This window comes from Ambystoma mexicanum, chromosome 12 (assembly GCF_040938575.1).
Source record: "Ambystoma mexicanum isolate Mex_15411 chromosome 12, UKY_AmexF1_1, whole genome shotgun sequence".
In the NCBI taxonomy this organism is placed as follows: domain Eukaryota; kingdom Metazoa; phylum Chordata; class Amphibia; order Caudata; family Ambystomatidae; genus Ambystoma; species Ambystoma mexicanum.
In genome coordinates, this window is record NC_090936.1 from 860,272,652 (window position 1) to 860,293,478 (window position 20,827).

The following is a 20,827-nucleotide window of genomic DNA, read 5'->3' on the forward strand; positions in this document are numbered from 1 at the left end:
AAAATGAAACCAAAAATGGAAAACATTAAATCCAATGATAAATGTCATAAAGTGCTGGTACAGGTACATTGGTATAGTTGCCTTGAGAATATACAACACATTGATACAGAGGGCAAGTGCAAAAGTATCAATGCTACAACCATACAAATTAAACAGATATCTGATAAATGATGAAGTGCAAGTGCATTCATCAAAGATGTTATTCAGTCTACAGTACATAACTTCATAAAAAAGAGCAAATGCATTTAAACATCATAAACTACAGTCTAAAATGCAAAGAAGATACACCTTCAAGTACAAATGTATTCAAATAGCAGCAATATAAAATCAGAAATATATATGGTTAGCAGTAAAGTGCAAATGCATACGTAAACCAATGTCTTCCTATCTATAATACATGCAAATATATAGCACATGTGATGAAAGATGCATGCAAGTGCATTTGGTTAACACATATCCTTCAGTCTACAGTACTTAAGACTTAATAATAAAATGCAGATGCTAGAAAAAACCTACAGCTCAGAATGAAGTCAAGCTTACAACCCTTTCTAAACTTTACAAAAAGGAAATAAGTAGCACAAAAAAGAATATTCTTAACGACAGAATTTCAAAGGCGGAGTCAGACACTAAGGAACTATTCTCTATCCTTTGGGAAATGGAATCACTTATACTACAGGCTGATAGCACTCCTAAGGATAAGCCTTGGTGTACTGATATACAAAATGCCCTGTCAAATAAAATTACATCCCTCCGACTTAAAATTGCCAACAAGAAAGCTTCATTGCTCCTACCTGAGCAACAACCCACACCAGTCACTCAGGCCAGTACCACCCCACCTTTCAGTTTTAAGAAAATCTCTGAGACAGAAAACATTATACTCTCCTTAAAACCTTCAAACTGTAAAGGAGACAACTGCCCAACCCAAATCATAAAGGATACAGCTAGAGATGTAGCCCCTTTCATCTCAAAGCTTATTAATGCCTCTTTCAAGACCAACCCAGTGTCTAATAATCTCAAAGAATCATGTGTACTCCCACTACTCAATAAACAAACACATCCCGACCAACTACAGACCCATCACCACAGTCCCCTTCTTACTTAAAATCATCGATAGAGTAGCCTACCTACAAATACAGGACTACCTGGAAGCTAACCGCCTACTAAGATCACCCCAATCTGGCTTCCGCCCCCTCCATGGCATGGAAACAGGCTTAATATACCTTAAGACAAATTGACGAGTTGAAGGCCAATGGAAAATCAGCTATGCTACTCCTCCTTGACCTATCAGCAGCATATGACCTGGTGTATCATGCAGTCTTATGCAACCACCTCAGGTTGACTGCCCATTTCTCAAGTGATGCCATAACTTGGGTTCAGTCCTTCCTAGCCAACCGCACAATGAGAGCCTTCTCCCCTATAGCCTCTGCCGACCCCATACAAATTTCATGTGGTGTACCTCAGGGATCATGTGTTTCACCTGCTATGTATAACATCTTTTCTAAGCCCCTGTTTGACAACTTGGATAGACTGGGCGCCACCAACACTAGCTACGCAGATGACACCCAGATCCTCATTCCCTATTCGGGCAACTTTCTGCAGCACTCTGCATTAGTAAATAAGATATACCTCCTCATTCAGGCATGGATGGCACCCCACGGCCTCTGCCTGAACAACGACAAAACAGAGTTACAACTCCTGGATTTAGAGACGGCCCTAAATATACTTAACCCTAGTTATGCCTCCTTCAACATTGACAATAACGTCATCAAGGTGATGCCTGTAGTTAAAACTTTAGGCTTCTACGTTGACTCTGCACTTACCCTTAAGAAGCAAGTCAACTGACTACCATCCACAACAGCCTACACCTGCAAACTGATCCGGGCCTGTAAACCATTTCTCTCTGATACTAGTTGCATCACTTTGGCCAATGCACTCATAATATCCAGATTGGACTATTGTAATGCTTTGTAAGCGGAAGCTAATAAGTACATCACGGACAAATTGCAAAGACTTCAAAACAATTCCCTGAGAGCAGCTTTAAACATCCCCATCAGAGATCACATTTCTACATCTAGAAGAGATATCCACTGGCTTAAGATCAATGACAGGATCCTTCTTAAAACACTCTGACTCACGTCGTAATGTCTGAACAACATAGCTCCACCTTATCTTGTAGAAAGAATAAACAAGAGACTTACCTCCCGCCCTATGAGATCTGCCAATGCCTACTCCTGAGAGATCCCCAAATTTAAACGTTCCACTGCTGGTGGCTCTAGATGTTACTGGTATAATTTACTGATAACTGTAACCTCGAATTAGGTTCAAGGGATCTTTATTAAACACCCAATTGAGTAGGTTTGGAGGTCTTACCTGAGCAGACTGACAATTTCAATGGGAAGCAAATGTTGAAATCGAGAATCTCCCCGACCAACACGCCACTCTCTTACCCGGTAGGAAAACCCAGATCGAAAAGTGCACGCCAGTCAGGGAAACCCTCTGGGGAAGAAAACCCTGGTCGAGCACGGGATCCGATGATTCGAGTGTGGCTCGCAGGCTGATGTCGCCAATCCAACGTGGTGTTGAGTGTTGGGTGGCTTCTTCTGGAGAGGGAGAAAATAAGAAGCGAAGTGATGAATAGCAGAAATACAGAAAGGGAAAATGGAAAACAGGTAAGAGACTCTTTCCCTATCCTCTTAACCAGCCGGATTGGAAATACCAGGAGAGAAGCCGAGGAAACGGGACACAGAGAGAGCGACTGGAATACAAGTCTGTCAGAAGGAAGTAAAGTTGAGTGAGCTCGTAGAATCAAAATCCCACAAATACTCGGAGAAAAGTTCAGAAAGGGACTTGGACGGGAGTTAAATATTACCCGGAAGACAGTAGCTCGAGAACCCAAAAGCGGCTTTTCAGTACGAGGCGCAAGATGATTCCGGGGGGTTTGTGTGTACAAAGAATGCTGAGTAGAGAATCTGGAAAGTTAAGAGGAGACGGGTTAGTAATGGTCAGAGGTAGGAGGTTTCTGCTAAGGATTGGAATTGCCTAGTTGCGAACTCACGGAGCATTCGCTAGAACAGTAGCAACGCGAAGAGCTGGAAGTCTCCGTGTCATATGAGGAGTCACATGAGCGGTACGCCGTACCTCTGGCGAACGTGAAAGGACTGTAACGGTGATCGCAGAACCGTTCGCACTGTGATCCGCCATCTTGAAGGTACCACTCCGAATGGAGCCACAGAGCCGGCTTCTGGACCAAAGAGACCAGCGCTTTGTGAGTGTAACAGTGTGCCCCCTTCTCCTGGGAGGCGACCCCGGCTTCCCAAGATGTAACCTAAAGAAACGTCGGATCAGTCGGGGAGCATGAACTCCTGTGGCTGGCTCCCAAGTTCTTTCTGCAGGAGAGTACCCCTTCCAGTCCACCAAGAACTGTAGTTTCCCCCTCCGATAACGGGAGTCGCAGATACTGGCGACTTCATATTCTGGGCCAGCATCGGTCGAGACAGGAGGAGGAGGGGTACGGTCTGACCGATGAAATCGATCTGGTACTGTTAACCTTATCTGGGAGAGGTGAAAAACAGGATGAATTCAAGACCATGACAAAGACAAATCGAGCTTGACTGCAGCAGAACCTACCATCGATAGGATCTTGAAGGGACCGAAGAACCTAGGGGATAGTTTAGAAGGGACCAAGTGCCGGGGAAGAAAGCGAGAAGCCAACCAAACCGTATCTCTCGGGTTTAATGGTGGGATGTCTTGGCGATGTTTGTCAGAAATCCGTTTGGCTCTATCTTGAGCAGCTCGTAAAAAGATATTAGCTAATTTATGTCCTTCTTGTATTTCGGAAATGAGGCCATCCACTCCTGGACAGTTTTAAGGGGATAAAGTAACAGAAGGCACAAAGGTCGGATGAAATCCATAAGTACAATGGAAAGGGCTAGTGTGAAGGGCAGTATGAAGGGCATTGTTGTATGCAAATTCGGCAAAGGGCAACAAGTCCAACCAATTGTCTTGGGCAGCTGATACGAAACACTGTAGATAGGTCTCCAGGGTTCGGTTAAGGCGTTCCGTCTGTCCGTTCGTCTGTGGGTGGTACCCCGAGCTGAGAGCCCGCTTGACTCCCAAGACCTGGCAAACAGTTTCCCAAAACTTGGAGGTGTATTGACGGCCCCGATCGGAGACCACTGTGTCCGGTAAGCCATGTCTGGAGAAGATTTCCGAAAGAAAAATTGTAGACGTTTCCCCAGCCCCCGGCAGTTTGCTCAAGGGAGTAAAATGTGCCAATTTCGTTAGATAATCTATGGTGACCATTTTTGTGGTCTTGTTGTGTGAGGCAGGAAGATCTACTATAAAATCGGTAGAGATCACCTGCTAAGGTTTCTCTGGAATCGGCATCCGGGTGAGCAGCCCCAAAGGTGGGGTCCTGTGATTCTTAGATTGGGAGCAAACGATACAGGCCGCTACATAATCCTGTACATCATTGCGGACTACTGGCCACCAAAAATGTCTTTGCACTAGGTCTAAAGTGCTTTGAACGCCTCGATGCCCAGTGGCTCGAGAGTCGTGACACATTCGTAATACTTCACGTTGAAGTCCTAACGTAGGAAAAAAGACTTGTGATTTGTGAAAGAAAAAATAATCTTTCTGGCTAACATTGTAAGTACTGGCTATCTTTTTGCAGGTGTCAAGATTAGTAACAGACGCAGTCCTCAATTCACTTAAGAAGTCGGTGTTTACAGCGATGAACCTTGCTCTGGGAAACAATTGTTCAGAGCTGAATTGGGAGACAGGAGCGTCCTTACGAGAGAGAGCATCCGCCCTCTGGTTTTGTTTTCCTGGAAGTATGGTGAATTCGATCCTGAATGGAAAGAAGAAATATGCATTCTGTAGGACCTTGAGATTTTGATGATCTGTACGTACCACTACAGATAAGGGTGAGCCAAGTAACAAGTGTCTCCACTCCGAAAAACGCCCTTTTTGTAGCCTGCAATTCTTTTTTGAGCACTGAATAGTTCTGTTCCGAGGCATTGAAGGTTTTAGAAAGATATGCAACTGGTCTTTCATCTCCTTGGTCGGTTTCTTGAAGTAATACCACGCCTAGTGCATGATGATATGCATCAGTTTCCACAAAAAACTGCTTATTCTGGTCGGGGGTTATCAAACAGGATGCAGAAGTGAACAAGGATTTAAGAGTCTGAAATGTGGATTCGGTGGATTTGTCCCATACAAACGGAATTCCCTTTTTTAACAGTCAAGGGGCAGAATGATATCCGAAAAGTTAAGGATGAATTTTCTGTAAAAATTAGCGAAACCTAAAAAACGTTGGATCTCTTTAACGTTAGAAGGGATAGGCCATTCAACCACTGCAGAGACCTTTTTAGGATCCATGGAAATGCCTTGGGCTGACATCACAAACCCGAGATAGGTTACCTGTCTTTGGTGAAATTCGCATTTGGATGCTTTACAGTACAGCTGATTTGACTGCAGTCGTTCGAGTAAGGTTTTTACATGTATCAGGTGTTCTTCTTGAGAGGAGGAGTATACTAAGATGTCGTCTAAGTAGATGATAACAAAATGGAATAGAATATCCGCAAATAGATGGTCCATAAAACGCTGGAACACGGCAGGTGCGTTCACCAATCCAAAAGGCATGACGTGATATTCAAAATGCCCGAATGGGGTTCGAAATGCCGTCTTCCATTCATCTCCAGGGGCAATGCGGATGAGATGGTAAGCTCCACGAAGGTCCAACTTAGTAAAAAAGGAAGCTCCTCGAACTGCCTCCAGGATGTCTGGGATTAATGGCATAGGGTATTTGTCTGTATCGGGAAAAAGGGCTGGTGCAAGAAAAGAGTGTGCAAAAGGCGGTAGAGGTCTGTGGAATTCACGAATTCAACTCTAACTACATTTCCCAGCATTCTTTCGGGAAAATTGTAGTTGCGGACCGTGCAGCCATTGACACAGCTGGTAAGGATTAACAAACGTTTATAAGGAGTAACGGAGCCACGGCAGGTGTGGCTTAATTTGTGTATCGAAGCAGGAGCAGGCGAAGCTACGACGCAGGCAGCAGCATGTGAAAACTCTCTACAGGAACAAGGACTACCGGCGGCGGCAGTATCCACTTTAGAGGCTGAAAGCTACTACGTCCGGGAAGGCTCGCGGGCCTCCCGGACATGAGTTAAGTACAGGGCGAGTGGCGGCGGACAGAATCACGCACATAAGGGTGTTAATTGCTGTGTGTGGAAACGGAGTGCTTACCGCTCGGACATAAGTAGTTTGCCCTTGTTTCTAGTACTCTGCTGCCTTGAAATCCAGTGCTAGAAGTTTGCTCGCTCGCAAGTTTCATTTATCAATGCGGGTGGAAGAGCCATTACTGCATTGCATGACAGCAAATCACGTTCTAAAATCAAAAGGGGCACATGTTATTTGTTATTCATGTTGCTGCAAATACGTTCAATGTTCCATGTTACGCGTTCATATTCATTGTTATCTGTAAGCCCACGGGCCATGTGTCTGTTGATTCATTGTGGGATTTTCTCCCAAGTTTGACATGTGCTGGGTATCATCTATGTTTTGTGTTTATGAGGTCATAGGGGCAGGTCTAACACTATGATAGATGCACGTATTAAGGTGTTTCAAATCTCAGGTTTATATGCGCTGTATGGTATGCCGGATACAGGTTTAAAGTGTACAGAGGAAAATAGGTAGGGTTTTTTCCCCATTGCTCCCCTTGTCCTATCCAACATAGGTTTTCCTAACCCTCTTACCGGTGTCCTATTTTCTCCCACCCTATCCACAACCTATTCCTAACTCCTCTTCCCCCCATTGGCTGCCACGTGGTGTCCTGTTTATTCTATCAGGTGCCTGTGCCATCCACGGGTGGAGGGTCGACTTCATTCGGCTTCTGTGGTTCGGGAGAGAGTGTCGAATTCTCTTCCCTTGTACTGAGTATTATTGACAGTCTGCCACCGTGATTTTGTTAAGACCTCTGTAGTCGATACAAGGTCGAAGTTCATTTGTCTCCTTTTTTGGGATGAAGAAGAGTGAAGCTCCGGCCGGGGAAACCAACTCGGTAATGAGTCCATTCTTTAAATTGGTTTGGAGATATTCTTTAAGGACTACCTTTTCTTGTTGGGAAAGGACGTACATTCTCCCAAATGGGATAGGTTTGTCAGGAAGAAGTTCGATGTGACAGTCATCTCTTCTATGAGATGATAGAGTAGGGAACTGGGGATTGGAAAACACAGACTGATACTTAGAATAGCATTCTGGAACAACCTCCAAGTTGTTTGTTGAGGATACTGGTGAGGGGATCGAGTTTTCAGTCGAGAGTAGATGCCTACTGATTCCTTGGCTAAACAGTGGCTGACACAGTATTCCGAGCCGAGGAAGAGAGTACCTGCCGTCCAATTTATAAAGGGGTTATGCCTCCTGAACCAGGGGAGACCCAATATAATGGGGAAATGGGCTGCCTTGATTAGATCAAAAGTTATGGTCTCTTTGTGTGAGGCAATCTGACAAACAACAGGTTCTGTCTGTTCTCGGATAGGACCTGAACTTAGTGGATGTCCGTCAACTCCTTGAATAGGAGTGATCATCGCTTTGGGTATACAGTTAATTCCTTGTTTATTGGCCCATTGATCGTCGATGAAATTCCCTGCAGCTCCACAGTCTATCAGTGCAAGTACGTTCTGTACCTTCTGCGAGTGTAATACGAGAGTAACAGAAATAATGACCATATTCTGAGTGGTTGCCCCAGAGTTCACATTTACAGGGATTCTCTTTGGGGAATCAGAATCTTGCACCCCTACCGTTGTTCCCCTTGCGGTAGGGCTTTGAAGTTTCCCGACCCCTTTGCTGGTGTGCGTCGGGGAGGGACTAAGGGACAATCTCGTAACTTGTGAGATGAGGCTCTGCAATACATGCATAGCCCCAAGCTCTTTCTTCTCTCTTTCTCTGCTGCCGATAGGGGTCCTCTCACTGTTCCTATTTGCATAGGTTCGTCAGAAGCTACAGGTTTATTAGCTACAGAGGGATAATCGAGTTGGGATCGTATGCCTCTAGTCTTCTTCTTTTCATAAGAACGTTCATGTAAGCGGTAATCGATTTGCATGGTGAGTGTTATCATATCCGCTAGATTTGCCGGACGAGGTACCTTAGCTACCTCATCCTTTAGTTCTTCCGATAGTCCTCGTCGGAATAATGTGAGCAACCCATCATCTGGCCATCCTGACTCAGAGGAAAGCTGCTTGAAGAGTGTAATATAGGTCAACAGGTCTTTGTTGCCTTGTCTAAGATCTAACAGTCTTTCTTGCGTGGATTCCGAGATCTCTTGTCTACTGAACATTGATTTCGAACTGTTGGTGAGGGCAGAATAAGAGTCCAAGATCACATTATTAGAAGTCACTAAAGGTGTAGCCCAGGCCAAAGCAGGTCCGGCCAAATGTGAAATCACAAAGCCAACCTTATCTTTGTCCGTGGGGAAGAAGCGGGACTTAAAGGTAAACTGCACAGTGCAGCTATCAAGAAACTCCTTGAGTTTGCGTGGATCTCCGTCGAATTTTCCTGTATTCAAACTTAATGGGGGGGAGTCTGAAAAAGCACGAGCAACCTGTTGTCGCAATTGAGCATTATCCTGTTTGAGAGCCTGCATCTCTAGGGACATTGTTTGCATGGCGGCAATAAGTTGTTGCATTTACTGCTCCATTGAATATCAGTCTGCCGTAGCCTTTATTCTAGGGCATCGCTAACTGTTACTGGTATAATTTACTGATAACTGCAACCTCGAATTAGGTTCAAGGGATCTTTATTAAACACCCAATTGAGTAGGTTTGGAGGTCTTACCTGAGCAGACTGACAATTTCAATGGGAATCAAATGTTGAAATCAAGAATCTCCCTGACCAACGCTCCACTCTCTTACCCGGTAGGAAAACCCAGAGCGAAAAGTGCGCGCCAGTCAGGGAAACCCTCTGGGGAAGAAAACCCTGGTCGAGCGCGGGATCCGATGATTGGAGTGTGGCTCGCTGGCTGATGTCGCCAATACAATGTGGTGTTGAGTGTTGGATGGCTTCTTCTGGAGAGGGAGAAAATAAGAAGTGAAGTGATGAATAGCAGAAATACAGAAAGGGAAAATGGAAAACAGGTAAGAGACTCTTTCCCCTAACATCTTAACCAGCCGGATTGGAAATACCAGGAGAGAAGTCGAGGAAACGGGACACAGAGAGAGCGACTGGAATACAAGTCTGTCAGAAGGAAGTAAAGGTGAGTGAGCTCGTAGAATCAAAATCCCACAAATACTCGGAGAAAAGTTCAGAAAGGGACTTGGACGGGAGTTAAATATTACCAGGAAGACAGTAGCTCGAGAACCCAAAAGCGGCGTTTCAGTACAAGGCGCAAGATGATTCTGGGCGGTTTGTGTGTACAAAGAATGCTGAGTAGAGAATCTGGAAAGTTAAGAGGAGACAGGTTAGTAATGGTCAGAGGTAGGAGGTTTCTGCTGAGGATTGGAATTGCCTAGTTGCGAACTCACAGAGCATTCGCTAGAACAGTAGCGATGCGAAGAGCTGGAAGTCTCCGTGTCATATGAGGAGTCACGTGAGTGGTACGCCGTACCTCTGGCGAACATGAAAGGACTGGAACGGTGATCGCAGAACCGTTCGCACTGCAATCCGCCATCTTGAAGGTACCACTCCGAATGGCGCCACAGAGCCGGCTTATGGACCAAAGAGAGCAGCGCTTCGTGAGTGTAACACTAGCTTCCCGGTCATAGCCGCGCAATCCTGGAATGCACTTCCCTTAGGTCCCAGAATAGATCAACCTTACACCAGATTTAGACGGAAAGTCCTCACTTGGATACAAACAAATGATGCCTAACCTGTCTCGTCCGGCAAGGGTAGTTTGACTACATTTACCACCTAATGCCGGTCAGGCCTTACCATTCTTATTTGTGCTTATGACCAATGCTTGACCTGACTGCAATCTTGTAATGCCATATGTGACAACTACTCTCTGTACATATTAATGACTACAATCTTGTAATACCATATGCTACCACCATTCTCTGTACATATGCATGTGGCAGCAATTCTGTATATTTCCTGTATCTATGTACCCCACTTATTATGTAACTAAGCTTTAAGCCTACTTGTCACTTTGTGCCCAGCTACCTAAGGGTTTGGTGCACTTTATCAAATAAATAAACAAACAAACAAACAAACAAACAAACAAATAAACAAACAAACAAATAAAGTGGAGAATGGGTATAAAAGGTTGAAGGGACAATGCAAGACAGATCTAAATGACAGTCTAGTCTCCTGCATAAATCATAAAATCACGTTCCCCAAATGTTAAGGGAAACAAAGCAGCCATAGAACCAAAAAATAGGATCTATTACAAAAAAATCAAAAATTAAAACAGCATTACCAGGCCAGGATGGTATAACACACTAATCCATGAGAGAAAGGTGTTAAATTGCCAGAATAGAGAAAAATGTGGGACAAGAAACAATTATATCAAATACCCATAAATGTGTGCAACTCCTCATCCGCATTGTGACCATTGGGATGTTTAGTGTCAAAATTTAAAATAAACCTAGTTTCCAATCGTCTCAATCTCAAGGTTCAATCTCCTCCTCTTTGGTGAATTGGGACATGAGCCACAGCAAAAAACGTGAGTAAATGAAAGTCACTGTCATGTTCCTGCTTGAAATGTTTAGCCATCGGGTATGTGGGGTCAAAGTTCTTAATGGCTCTAAAATGCTGCAAAATTCTGAGCTTTAATTTGCATGTAGTAGACCTGACGCACCACTTCATTCAGGGACATGCAAGGACATACACAACAAATGGAGTATCACAGTTAATGAAATACCTGATCTCAAATTAAAGGCCTGTAATAGGATGTAAAAATGATTTACATACAGTAGCATGTGGACAGGCCTTGCATTTTTGGCACTTAGTAAAATCTTTCAGTAAACCTGGTAACCAATTAGTCATGGAAGAGTTCTTCTCGACAGGAGATAAATAGCTAGGGACCAATCTGTCCTTTAATGACAGTGCTTGTTTATAGGTCAATATAGGACGTTTGGGCAAAAGTGCGCCAATGTCTCATAATAATCTTCTGAACATCATATGAAGCATTGTTAAATGTGACAATCAATCGAGGGTCATCATGGTTACTGTTTTTTTTTTATTCCTAAGACCATGGGGGAGCTTTTCTCTTGAAAGTGCACGTGCTTTGAGGAAAGCTATTTCTATAGTTCTTTTTTTCATAGCCCTGTTGCAGAAAGCCAGCAACGGCCGTACTGCAACACTGACCAAACTCGAGAATATCTGTGCAGTTGCATCAAAAACAAATACATTTGCCATATGGGATGCTTTTTTTACAAGATGGCGGATGGCAAGTTGTGGCATGTAGCGGAAGGCCTGTGTTTGTGGTGTTTTTATACAAAGACGTATGAATACCTAGGCTGTCAAGCTTCACAGTAACATCCAAGTATACTATTTCTGTAGGGCTGTGGCATTCAGTAAATCTCAAATTCACAGGATTGATATTGATACTATCAACAAAAGACAGCCAGTCACTTCCACTGCCCTTCCAAATTATAAAAACGTCATCAATATACCGCCACCAACAAATGATCTGTGTAGGAAAACTTCACAAAAGTAAATCAGATAGAAAAGTTGCCTCCCACCACCCCATGGTCTAATTTGCATAAGACGGAGCAAAGGTACTGCCCATAACAGTACCCCTAACTTAATGACAAAAAGAACCCTCAAACAAAAAGACATTATTGGTTAAACAGAACTATAACATATCCAAAATTATAACACTGTGTCCCAAAAAGTTCAAAGATCGAGTGTCCAAAAAAAATTTACATGCTGCCAGCCCAATCGTGTGTTCAATAGAGGTATAAAGAGAAACAACATCAAGTGTTGCCAGTATTAATCCTTCCTCCCAAGGTATGTCAGTAATATGTCTTAAAAAGTCCTTGGTGTCCCATAGGTATGATGGTAAAACTGAAACAAGGGGAAACAGGGTCTCATCAATAAATTGTGCCAAATGTTCCTGGGGGATGAGTGAGGGATTTGTGAGTCTTAGGTAGAAAATAAATGGTGGGAATAGTAGGACTAGATGGAACAAGACATTTGATCAATTAATTCTCAATTAGACCTTTATCGGCCCATTTGGTATACAGAGAAGTGAGTTCCGAGAGTATTTGAACAAACAGATTTTTGAATAACTTGGAATAAGAACACCGATCCCGAAGTTGACGGTTTGCTTCAGCAACATAGCAAACCCTGTCTTGAATAACAATGTTGGAGCCTTTGTCGGCCGGTTTGATCACAATGCTAGATAGAGTTTGTTATTCACTCAGGGCAGAGCATTGTGAGATAGTCACATTTTTTTTACTGTCAAAGGATTTCTTGCGTAGTTTATGAAAATCACTAACAAATAGATCATGGAAAGCCTCAATACAACCCCCCACAGAAAATTGGGGATTAAATCTAGACTTGGTTTTGAGTTTGGTACAAATATCCCAATTAGGATCAATGTCAAAGTCATCAGGATCAAAAGTGAAGGGATCAAACAGCTCATCATTGAGACAGGCCAAATCAACCAACGTGGGGATGTCAGAGATACAAAGGTCAGTGCAGCCAGTTCGAGGTATAGAGGGTCTGGCCACCGGTGGATTAATGGAAAATAACTTTTTGAGTCTAACCTTATGTAAGAATTTGTCAAAATCCAGACGTGACTCAACATAACCGAAAGCTGTTAAGGCTCTGCCTCACCACCACATTGACAGTGCTGCAAATGGGCACAGAGTGGGGAATCCAGTTGTTTAAGCATTAAGCCTTGCTTTTATACATCCATTTCCATCACCGTCCATTTAAAATGAGGCTTAACTATCTTTTCTAAAATCATGGTTGAGTTTTATGAAACCTTTAGGTTTTTACCCATAGTGAAGAAGAGCTGAGCAAACATAAATTAGATCGACCAGATATCAAGGGGAGTCTCCAATTAATGTTATCCTTCTTGGCCAAGCGCCTGTAAAATAACTTAAAACCGTGTCTATGCTGTCCCTTGTAAACAGTGACTTACAAAGCGTCAAGGCAGAGGATAGAGTACAACAACCTTTTGTCCTCAGGCACTGTTTCAGATATCGAATATGGATGCCGATATACGCAGGACACGGAAATAAAGCACTTTTTTGTATTGTTTTATAGTGTTATTTGTACAAATTATACATTTACTCAAATTTGTATACACAAACTCTAAAACATTGACACACATTTCATACAAACATGTGGAGTCATTACACTTGATGCCACACTGTAGATAGAATTTTTTTAAAACAGTTTTGGCAACACAGAAAAAAAAATGAAGAAAAAGAGAAAAGAGGAGAAAAAGAAAGAGAGAAAGACAATTTCTAATAGGACAGTATATTAATACTTTGTGGTACTGTTCCGCCATTGTCATACATGTTCACTTATTAGAATTGACATACTATGATTACATCTAGAATTCCATGATCAGTAACTTTATTAATTTCCGAGTAGGTTTCAAATAACATTTTTCCCAGAGCTATCAATAAAGACAATTGGGATCTTATCATAAAACTATGCTATAATTCGTTGCTCAGAAATGCGCACGTTGAGTGAATCAATCGTTCAAAATAGAGTACCCTGTGGTTATTAAATGCAGGGCACAGCATCACCAGATGAAATATGGACTCAATAGATTTTGATTTGCCCATTCTACATGTTCACAGTTCTCGTGGGACTCCTGCCTTGGAGCCCAAAACCTCTAGCGTAGGAAGACAATTAAGCCAAAATTGTAAGTACCAGTCTCGATATTTGGAGCTTGGGAATTTCACAAAATAAGATCTTAAGTGAGTTGGAGGTAAGTAAACAGGTTCCTTACCCATGTAGAGGTTTAAGTGACTCTGACAGGTCAGTAACCTGTCCCATTTTTTATTTTATTCTTGAAAACTGTTTCAGATTCAGAACCATCTAAATCAAAGATAGTGCTGAAGTTAAAGCATCTTTAAAAAAATAATTTGAAATGGATTTGTGTTTTTCAAAAGTAAGGCCTTTAGGTAGAACCCAATGGAGTGGATCAAAGATATACTCTTCCTGATGTAATGGGACGACCAGGAGGCCCAATTTGAGTCTGATTAAACTTATCGGGCTGAAATTGGAAGCCCCAGCACCTGTTTCAGGATTTTACCCTCCAGTACATCAAAAAACATCCTGGCTCAGATGTTCATCAATTCACACCCATAGACGATGATAGGCAAAACCTTCAATCTATAGAACTCTATTAGCGGAACCATCAGTATAAGCGCAATTTGCTTTTTACCATCTTCAACAATGATAAACATGACATAATCTTTTCTTCCATTCTAAGTATTTCTCTTTTTCGTTGCTTCTTAACTGCAATCTCGTAGCCTAGGTAATGATGTGAATCCACTCCTTGTATTGTGGCATTGTTTAATTTCCACAAGTACTCCTTGCAATTCCTCTTAGTACTGCTGACCACTACATAAGATTTAGCGGGGTTTATTTACAGGGAGCTTTCTTTTAACTATGTGTCTACCTCATCAAGTTGCCATTAAAAGCCAGTTGGGGTGTAATCATTAGCAAGATGTCATCTGCGAATGCTATACACCTCAATTTTAGTCCCGACCACAAGGGCACAAACTCTCCCCACTCCTTGCTGGTTTCCCACAAATCAGCTAAGTACATGTTGAATAGTGTGGGGGCCAGCACACACCCCTGGCACACTCCCTTTTTCAACAGAATTTTCCTGGATAGTTCCCCTTATGTGTTTACTCTAACTCTGGTGGAGTTGTCAGAATACAGCAGTAGGATCATCGTTAATAAGAACTATCCCCCATTTCAACAGATTAGACCACCGCCTAGAAACATCAAAGTTATCAAACGCTGAGGATAACTCGATATAAGGTATGCCCGGATTGTGATATTTCACCAGACAAACACACCCTCAAGGCTAGACCTCTCATTATGGTACCCACACCCTTTCTGTAGCCTGTCTGCAATGGGCTCAGTAGATGAATTTTCTCCGCCCATGACGTTAGTTCTTTTAATTCTAAATTAGCAAAGACTTTTGAGGAGGTGTCAAGTAGGGAGATCGGTCTGAAGCTGGATGTTCCAGCTCTATTCCCCTTTTTAAAAATGGGGACAAGTATTGATTCCGACGAAGAAGTGGGGCTAGTGTAATCTCGTGTTACATGCGTAAACAAATGAACCAGGATATACGCCCAGAGTAGGGATTATCCTTGAATATTCAGTTTGTTACTCCATCTGGGCCACTTGCTCTCAAGTTCTTTAGCTTGCTGATTATCATCTCGATGTCGAGATGATCTAGGGTGAAAAGTTGGGTTGGGGATCTAGATCTGTTTGCTACTAGATAATCCCTGCTGTATGCATCTGCAACACACTCCCCTTCACTGTCACCAGTGGCTTGGGCAAGTGCCTCTGACTAATTTTTATTATTTATTGTCCACCAGATAGCTTGTCTGTCTTTCTTCATGATCTTGGCTAGCAATTCCTGGTTGCTCCCAATATATGTGTGTATGTCGTATAGTTTGCACCAATTCCTATATCGTTGTGTTATGGTCTTTTGTGTGTCTCTTATTCGTCCTACTTTATATTAGTGTGTTTGAACACTTTCCTTAAGTCTTTGCGTACTGTGCTTTTTTGGGTTTGGATCTCACTGTCATGATTGTCCCTTTTTGGTTGGAAAGGAGTGTGTGAATGACTGAACAACTTTTTCTCCCTCGGTTTCTTGAGTCTAGCAATTCAATTTGGGAAATGTAGTCTTTACGTCAAAATCACATAAACGGTTGTTGCCAAACCTAAGCTTCTTTATGGATAGTTTCCTTGACTTCTCCACACAGGGCACTCCGTCTAGGTGCAGTTGTCAGACCACATGAGCCACCCATTAAAGGTCACACGACTGATACCCCTTCTTGTTGGCTTTCCATCACCAACTGGCCACTGCTTCCTTGTGACAGTGTTGTTGAGTTGATTCCCCAGTTTCACACTCTTTGACACTGTACCATGGCTTAGTTGGCCACAATGCACTTTGTTACGCTTTTCTGTAGTATTCTGACTCTTGCAAACATGGTTTTCCTTTTCAACGTGCAGTCCCATGGACTCCTTTAGCTTTGCTCAATACTTATTTTATACCCTTCTTGGCATGCTTTAACCATGCCAATACTTCTATTACATCCAAAGAATTCTATGGTATCTGCCACATACACCGCATTTCTTTCACTACATTCATGAGTGCACAACACTTGCCTTTACTCTGTTCGGCATTCAAAAGTGCTTACTATAACTTTCAGTTCATTCAGCATTCAAAAGTACTTGTTTCTGCATTTAAAAGTACTTGAAATGATTTTCAGTTTGCTCAGTATTCACAAGCACTTGTTTTAGCATTCAAAATACTTTTAATGATTTTCAATTAATTTGGTATTCAAAAGTACTTGTTTGGCATTCAAAAGTACTGAGAATACCTTTCAGTTTGTTTGGTATCCAAAACAACACTGTTCAATGCACATTCATCTGCCAGCCTGGTACCTCCCATTCACTGACCTGTTGGAGCTTACGGCGTTGTGAGGTCTCCGCTGCTTTGGGTTTTCACCTGCCTGAGTGGGACCTTGCTCCTCTCCCAGTCTTCCTCTGGATCTCTGACTTTGCCTGCAACTGAACTCTATCCCACCCCGCCTACAGCTGGCACCTGGACCACAAGGGTCCCTCTTTGGCCTCTGAGTGAGCTCATGCTATAGAATAAGGAAAGGACTGGATACAAAAAGGGTTCTGCCTTGAAAAGAATAACAAGTGTGCAAAAGTTAATTACTTGTAAAAGAAGTTGTTGGTAACTGTAACTCTGAGAGTGAACAGTTACACAAGTTCTTGATAAAGCAGGGGTGCACAACTGATTTTGACAGAGGGCCGAAAGTACCTTACATGAGGGCTATAGTGGGCCGAAAAGTACAAGTGGGCGGGGCGGTAGGCGGGAAATGTCAGGAGGCTTTTTCAACCCCCAATTGGTATTAAACACATGGAAAAAGAATATGTTTTTGAGGGGTAATGATTTTTATTGCATTTCAAACTTACATTTTGTACTACACATTTTCCATTGTTATCATTTATTTCGATTTAGTTATTGTATATCGTCTGTTTAATTAAATTATATATATATTATTGACCCTTGATTGGACATTCGGTTATTTTGGACTGCTATAGTTTGCTGTTTGGGTTGCCCAAGAGGAGTATGGCCTTCGTTGAGTCAGGTTTCCTCAAAAGAGCAAAGGATGTACATCTCCTAACTGTGCCTGTTTTAGCTTTATTATTGAGTTCACTCTTGGAGTGCAACACTATGCCCCATGGTTCCCAGCCCCAACTAAACACTATGCCCCATGGCCCCCTCACCCCCAACCAAACACTATGCCCCATGGCCCCCTCACCCCCAACCAAACACTATGCCCCATGGCCCCCACCCCCAACCAAACACTATGCCCCCTGTCCCTCACCCCCCAAGCAAACACTATGCCCCCTGTCCCTCATCCCCAACCAAACACTATGCCCCATGGCCCCCTCACCCCCAACCAAACACTATGCCCCATGGCTCCCACCCCCAACCAAACACTATGCCCCATGGCCCCCATGCCTCAAGCAAACACTGTGCCCCCTGTTCCTCACCCCCAACCAAACACTATGCCCCATGGCTCCCACCCCCAACCAAACACTATGCCCCATGGCCTCCTCACCCCCAACCAAACACTATGCCCCATGGCTCCCACCCCCAGCCAAACACTATGCCCCCTGTCCCTCACCCCCAACCAAACACTATGAAGCATGCACCCATACATGCATCTCAACATACACAACAGAAACACTCAAAACCAAACATTCATACACATCCGAAACGAACCCCCCACAACAAACAAAGACTTTCCTAATGGAGGGCGGCCGATGCTGCTTGCGGGCCGCCCTCCATTAGGAAAGTCTTTGTGCCTCGCGGGCCAGAAAAAACAGCATGGCGGGCCGCAACTGGCCCGCGGGCCATATGTTGTACACCCATGCTCTAACAGTTAAAGTATATGTAAGGTTCTTTTACTCAGCCTAGAAATGTTCTACCATTCTGAAAAGTATATGTAAAGTCTTACTTTCCTTAGAAACTGTTTTGCCATCCTAACAGAAAGTAGATGTACAGTTATTTTACTCACCTGTGAATTGGCTGTACCTATTTCCCAAATGTAATGCTGTTGGCTTCACTTAACTATTTCTTTCAGAATATTAGTGTGTAGGTTTTGCAACTGGGTCTTGCTTCCCCTAACTTGCTGTATAGCCTGTTTAGAATAAGTCTGTCTTAGGTTTTACTTACCTGGAATAACATTGAGTCATACATAAAGTGTAACATTGGATTTTCCTTTCCCTGGTCTTTTTATATAGATGCTAAAACAGTCGGAGGTCTAAACGTACCTTTAAGTTGCTGATAGCTCCTTTAAAAAGTATACAGGTTTGACCTACCTTGAAGTAGCTGTGAAAATCAGTTAAAGAGTTATTGCTTACCTCAGTCTGTGTTCCACGGATCTGAAAAGCAACTACAATAGTATATTACAAACTTAGGATTAACTTACCTTGAAAAGCTGTGCGCTGTGATAAGTTACTGAGGGTTTCTACTAACCTTGTTCTGCCTTGGGTCATCCCAAAATAAGTAGAGTTATTGCCTATCTCAATCTGTGTTTCACTGATTTTAAAAGCAATATTGTATTACAGCATTAGGTTTCACCTGCCTAAAATAGCTGTGTGCCATTCTTGAAAAGTGTTCTTTAGGTGTAGGTGGCCTTGGTCTGCCTGGTACATCCTAAATTAGTGTAAAGAGTTCTTGCTTATCTTAGACTGTGTTCCATTGAGCTGAAAAGCAACTGTAATTGTTTATTACACCAAAAGGTCTTTCTCACATAGTATAAATGTGTGTTTTCATAAATGTAGTTACACGTATATACTGTTCCTTGAATGAGTGTTCCACTGTTCAGAAAGGTATTCTGGTAACAGATTTGGTTGATTATGTGATTTCTTTTGCTGAGTATCACTGCATAATTGACAGGGTCTACTACCCTTGAATTACTGTAAAGTAATCTGAAAGTAACGTATGATTTTGCTCCCTATGAATAGGTGTGGCCTATACTACATGTGTTTGATAAGGTCTGACCGACCTAGAAATCCTGTTGGTTTTCTAAATATGGTCTATCCTTTAGTCTGTGTACTTTAAAGCATAGTGTTGCATTTTTATAATGTGTTTATATGATCTATGATAGTACCTATTTGCCCCAAGATTTATCTGGGCCTACTTTTATTTAAATAAACCATTTATTTTTACAATACATAGCGTTTCAGTGGTTCTGTGGTCCATATGTGTACTACAATGTCTTTGTACTGATTCTACAGCCCTCTCTCCCTCCTGAGATAAGCCTGGATGTTCTGTCAATGCTACTCAGGTGGTACAGCCTTATACTAAGAGTGGAGTCCTGTACTATCTCCATTAAATGTTTTTACTTAGCCCTTAGTTGGACTTCAGAAAAACATTTCTAAATGGCAACAGTACCATGGCATTTTGGCCTACTGAAAAAGATCTCAAAGTAACTTTTCTATCATATTAGGCTTTCTGTTGTTTCTGTGCCTTGGCCATATGGGTTTGTACCAAAGGCCAAACTACTGTCATGTGTTCTTTAAGTCAGTTGGCAATTTGGAAGAGTGGGATTGGAGCTTCCTCCCGTTCTTCCAAGGTTTCTCTCAACATATTCAGGATATCTTGAGGCTCCCGTCCATAGAGTAACTCGAACAGGGAGAATGGAATAGACGTCTGGGGTGTCCTCCTAGTAGCAATTAAAGCCCATGGTTTCATTTGATCTTACTTTTTGCCATCCTGTTCCACTAATTTCCACAACATATCTCTCAAGGTCTTATTAAACCTTTCTACAAGGCCATCTGTCTATGGGTGATATACAGAGGTTCTTAAAGTGGTAATATGTAACAGTTGATTTACTTCCCCCATGAGTTTGCTCATAAATTTAGAGCCCTGATCTGTCAAGATTTCTTTGGGAAACTCAACTTGTGAAAAGAAAGGGAGTAGGTGTTTCAGGATCTGTTGGGTGGTGTTGGCTCTCATGGGAAAGGCTTTGGGATAGTGAGAGGCATAATCCACTATTACTAAGATGTGCTTGTTCCCTAATTTCTATGTTTCAAGGGTGCCCACAAAGTCCATGCCAATTCTTGAGAATAGAATTTCAATTATTGGGAGTGGTTGTAAGGGAACTGGTGGTCGTATATGGGTACTGGTCTTTTGACAGATTTCACAGGACTGGAATAAGTTGTTAATGTCAGCATGAATTCCTCATCAGTAAAATGTATTAAGGATTTGGGGCTGAGTCTTTGTTTGTCCTAGATGACCTCCTGTCAGATGTGAATGAGCTATTTTCAGGACTACCTGTTTATGGCTTTTAGGGTTAACTAGTTGGGTCCTTACTAGGACCTGAGAAGTAGTGTTGCCATGGTAAATTAGCCCATGTTTCAAAAAGAAAAAAGGTCCTCCTCTCTCATGGCTCTCTTGCTCAGGTGTAATTTGCAAAAAGGCTTCAGCCAACAATGGGTCATTCCTTTGGTCAAAGGCAAGGTTGGGAAGAGTTTCAGTTTCTTCTTCCTGGACCCTTCTGGGCTTGGGGTCTTGAGTGGCATCAGGTGGATCATCAGCCTCCCCCAAGCCTCAGGTACCTCAATCTGTCACCTCCTTCCCAGCCTCTTC